Source organism: Chiloscyllium plagiosum, chromosome 9, assembly GCF_004010195.1.
Source record: "Chiloscyllium plagiosum isolate BGI_BamShark_2017 chromosome 9, ASM401019v2, whole genome shotgun sequence".
NCBI lineage: Eukaryota > Metazoa > Chordata > Chondrichthyes > Orectolobiformes > Hemiscylliidae > Chiloscyllium > Chiloscyllium plagiosum.
The window spans coordinates 65,048,554-65,053,831 of NC_057718.1; the positions used below are offsets into that span (position 1 = coordinate 65,048,554).

Sequence of the window (5,278 nt, forward strand, 5' to 3'; positions counted from 1 at the left end):
TCGCCTGAGTCGGGAATTGAACCCGGGTCTCTGGCGCTGTGAGGCAGCAGTGCTAACCACTGTGCCACCGTGCCGCCCACCAAGTGTGTACAAGGAAAAATTCTGATTCAGTATGTGAATGTACCTACTAGAGAAGGTGCAAAACCTGACCTACTCTTGGGAAATAAGGCAGGGCAGGTGTCTGAGGTGTCAGTGGGGGAGCACTTTGAGGCCAGCAACCATAATTCTATTAGTTTTAAAATAATGATGGATAAGGATAGACCGGACCTAAAAGTTGAAGGTATAAATTGGAGGAAAGTCAACTTTGACGATATCTGTTTCCATGCTGTACATCTCTATGACTCTATGACTATAACTTTCAAAAGTTGATTGACAGTGGATGTTCGAAGGACAGCTGCAAAATTGGGAAGCCTTCAGAAATAAGATAACGAGAGTCCAGAGACTGTATGTTCCTGTTAGGGTGAAAGGAAAGACTGGTAGGTGTAGGGAATATTGGATGACGAGAGAAATTGAGGTTTTGGTCAAGGAGAGACTGAATGAATTCTTAGTAGAGAATAAAGGCAGTAGAAGTATACTTAAGAGAGAAATCAAGAGAGCAAAAAGAGGACATGAGGTAGCTTTGGCAAATATGGTTACGGAGAATTCAAATGGATTTTATGAATATATTAAGGATTAAAGGTTAACTGGGGAGAAAATAGGGTCCCTCAAAGATGAGCAAGGCGGCCTTTGTGTGGAGCCGTAGGAGATGGGAGAGATATTAAACAAGTATTTTGCATCAGTGTATATTGTGGAGAAGGACATGGAAGACAGAGAATGTGAGGAAAGAGATGGTGACATCTTGAAAAATGTCCATATTACAGAGGAGGAGGTGCTGGATGTCTTAAAATGCATAAAGGTGATACATCTCCAGGATCTGATCAGGTGTACCCTAGAACTCGGTGGGAAGGTAGAGTCGAGATTGCTGGGCCTCTTGCTGAGATATTTGGATCATCCATAGTCTCAGGTGAGGTGCCAGGTGACTGGAGGTTGGCTAACGTGGTGGTAAGGAAAATCCAGGGAACTATGGACTGGTGAGCCTGACATCAGTGGTGGACAAATGTTTTTTAGATTAGATTCGTTACAACGTGGGAACAGGCCCTTTGGCCCAACAAGTCCATATTAACCCTCTGAAGAATAACACACCCATTCCTCTACCCTATATTTATCCCTGACTAATGCACCTGACACTATGGGCAATTCACCTGACCTGCACATCTTTGGATTGTAGGAGATTAGATTACTTACAGAGTGGAAACAGTCCCTTCAGCCCAACAACTCCACACCGACCCGCCGAAGCATAACCCACCCAGACCCATTCCCCTACATTTACCCCTTCACCTACCCCTACGGACAATTTAGCATGGCCAATTCACCTAACCTGCACATTTTTGGATTGTGGGAGGAAACCGGAGCACCCAGAGGAAACTCACGCAGACACGGGGAGAATGTGCAAACTCCACACAGAGAGTTGCCTGAGGCGGGAATTGAACCCGGGTCTCTGGCGCTGTGAGGCAGCAATGCTAATCACTGTGCCACCATGCCACCCACCAGAGGAAACCAGAGCACCCGGAGGAAACTCGCGCAGAGGGAAAACGTGCAAACTCTATGCAGGCTGGAATCGAACCTTGGGTTCATGGTGCTGTGAGGCAGCAGTGCTAACCAATGAGCCACCATGCCGCCCCAAGATGTTGGAGAAAATCCTGAGGGACAGGACTTAAATGCATTTGGAAAGGCAAGGACGGTTTAGGGATAGTCAGCATGGCTTTGTGTATGGGAAATCATATGTCATGAACTTGATTGAGTTTTTTGAAGAAGTAACAAAGAGGGTTGATGAGGGCAGAGCAGTAGATGTGATCTAAACGGACTTCAGTAAGGCGTTTAACAAGGTTCTCCATGAGAGACTGGTTAGCAAGGTTAGATCACATGGAATATAGCCATTTGGATACAGAACTAACTCAAGAGTAGAAGACAGAGGGTGTTGGTGGAGGGTTGCTTTTCAGACTGAAGGTCTGTGACCAGTGGGGTTCCACAAGGATTGGTGCTCGGTTCACTGTATTTTGTCATTTACATAAATGATTTGAATGTGAACATAGGAGGTATGGTTAATAAGTTTGCAGATGACATCAAAATTGGAGGTGTAGTGGACAGCAAACAAGGTTACCTTAGAGTACAATGGGATCTTGATCAGATTGGAGTGGCAGATGGAGGTTAATTTACATAAATGTGAGGTGCTGCAGTTTGGAAAGGCAAATCAGGGCAGGGCGTATACACTTAATAGTGAGGTCCTGGGGGGGTATTGCCGAATAAAGAGACCTTGGAATGCGGGTTCATAGATCCTTGAAAGTGGAGTCTCAAGTAGATAGGATAGTGAAGAAGGCGTTTGGTATGCTTTCCTTTATTGGTCAGAGTACTGAGTACAGGAGTTGGGAGGTCATGTTGTGGCTGTACAGGATATTGGTTAGGCCACTTTTGGAATATTGTGTGCAATTCTAGTCTCCCGCCTATTGGAAGGATGTTGTGAAACTTCAGAAAAGATTCACAATGATGTTGCCAGGATTGGAGGGTTTGAACTATAGGGAGAGGCTGAATAGTCTGGGGCTGTTTTCCCTTGAGCTTTACAGGGTGAGAAGTGACCTTACAGAGGTTTATAAAATCATAAGGGACATGGATAAGGTAAATAGACAAGGTCTTTTTCCTGGGTGGGGAGTCCAGATCGAGAGGACATAAGCTTAGGGTGAGAGGGGAAAGATTTAAAAGGGACCTAAGGGGCAACTTTTTCACACAGATGGTAGTACATGTATGGAATGAGCTGCCTGAGGAAATATTGGAGACTGATATAATTACAACATTTGAAAGGCATCTGGATGCGTATATGAATAGGAAGGGTTTAGAGGGATATGGGCCGGGTGCTGGCAAATGGGACTAGATGAATTTAGGATATCTGGTCAGTATGGATGAGTTGGATTTAAGGATCTCTTCCATGCTGTTCATCTCTATGACTTACATGACAAGAAGGTTGATGAAGGCAGAGCAATAGATATTGTCTATATGAACTTAAGCAAGGCATTCAAAAAGGTTCTGCATGGTAGACTGATTAGCAAGGTTAGATCACATGGAATCCAGGCAGAGCTATTCAATTGGATACAAAATTGCCTTGAAGATAGAAGACAGAAGGTGATGATGGACAGTTGTTTTTCAGACTGGAGGTCTGTGACCAATGCTGCACCACAAGGGTCAATGCTGGGTCCATTAGTTTTGATCATTTATATAAGTGATTTGGATATGAATATAGAATGTATGGTTAGTAAGTTTTCAAATGACACCAAAATTGGTGGTGTAGTGGACAGTGAAGAAGGTTACCTCAGACCACAGCAGGACTTTGATCAAATGGGCCACTGAGTGGCAGATGGAGTTAATTTAGATAAGTGTGATGTGTTGTGCTTTCATAAGCAAAATCAGGACAGGACTTATACTGTTGATGGCATAGCCCTGGGGAATATTGCCGAGCAAAGGTGCATAGTTCTTTGAAAGTGGGGTCACAGGCACACAAGGTGATGAAGAAGGCATTTGGCATGCATGCCTTCATTGGTCAGTGCATTGAGTATAAGCTATGGGAGGTCATGCTGCAGTGTACAGGACACTGGTTAGGGCATTTTTAGAACACTGCATTCAATTTTGGTATCCCTGGTATAGGAAAGATGTTGTTAAACTTGAAAGAGTTCAGAAAAGATTTCAAAGATGTTGCTGGAATTGGAGGGTTTGAGCTATCGGAAGAGGGTGAATAGGCTCGGGCTTTTTCCTTGGAGCACTGGAGCATGAGGGGTGACCATATAGAGGTTTATAAAATCATGAGGGGCATGGATAGAGTGAATAGCCAAGGTGTTTTTCCCAGGGGAGTGGAGTCCAAAAGTAGAGGGCATAAGATGAGAGGGACAAGATATAAAAGGGACCTAAGGGGCAACATTTTTATGCAGACAATGGTGCATGTATGAAATGAGCTGCCAGAGGAAGTGGTGGAGGATGGTACAGTTGCAACATTTAGAAGGCATCTGGGTGGGTGTATGAATAGGAAGGGTTTAGAGGGATATGGGTCAGGCGCTGGCATTGGGACTAGGTCAGGTTAGGATATCTGATCAGCGTGGAGAAGTTGGACTGAAGGGTCTGCATCCGAGCTATGTAACTCTGTGACTCTATATAAGAGTAGCCAATTAGAGCCCTCAAGCTTACTCTGTTATTCAATAAGATGATGGCTGTTTTTTTTTGTGGCCTCAATTTCACTTTCCTGTTCATCACCTTCCCCACCCACCCTCATGACTCTTGACTTTTCCCAGTGAAAGATATGTCTAACTTTGCCTTGAATATATTCCACAACACCAGGTTCTAGTCCAACACATTTATATGGAAGTACAAGCTTTCAGAGTGTTGCTCCTTCATTAGGTAGCTCCTGGAGCAGGATATTAGGACACAGAATTTATAGCAAAAGATCATAGTGTCATACAACTGATGTGGTATATTGAACAAACCTAGATTGCTGTTATGTCTTTCATTTTTTAGAATAGGTTGCAGGTTTCAATTCATTAATATGCAAATCTCAGAACTTCTTTCAAGTCACATTTATGAGATAACGTTTTATAATAAAAGGTGGCACCTCCACATCTTGAATATATTCGATTTCCCAACCTCCTAGAAAATTCCACAAACAAATAAAAGAAACATTTTCCTCATCTCATTGTTAAATGGGAGACTCCACATTTTTAAACTGTGTCCCTGTGCCATAAACTCCCCCAAAAAGGGGAAATATTCTCTCAGCCTTTACACATCAATTTTCCTCAGGATCTTGTATGTTTCAATATGATAAGTTCTCATTCTTCTAACTCCAATGAGTGTAGGCCAAACTAGCTCAAACATACTTCAAAATAACCTTTTCATCCCAGAGTCAGTTCTTCGAACCTTCCTTGAACGCTTTCATATGCAGTTATATCATTTAAATATGACCAAAATTGTACATGGCATTTTAAATATATTATAACCAAGGTCCTATATAGCTAGTATAACATTTTGCAACTTTTACAGTCAATTTCTCTTCTGAAAACAACATTCTATATACCTGTCTAATCAGCTGAAGTACATGAGTGCTAGCACTTTGTGGTTCACTTCCCAGATGTAAGGATTTCTTTGTACTGCAGTTCTATACTGCAGTTCTGTGCACGGTGGCACAGTGGTTAGCACTGCTGCCTCA

General features: G+C 43.0%; 1 protein-coding gene across 7 annotated transcripts in view; it reads right to left on the reverse strand.

Moving 5' to 3' along the window:
* rps6ka2 (ribosomal protein S6 kinase, polypeptide 2) overlaps positions 1 to 5,278 on the reverse strand; it is a 426,863-nt gene that overhangs the window by 235,181 nt on the left and 186,404 nt on the right. The gene's annotated exons all lie outside the window — the stretch shown is intronic.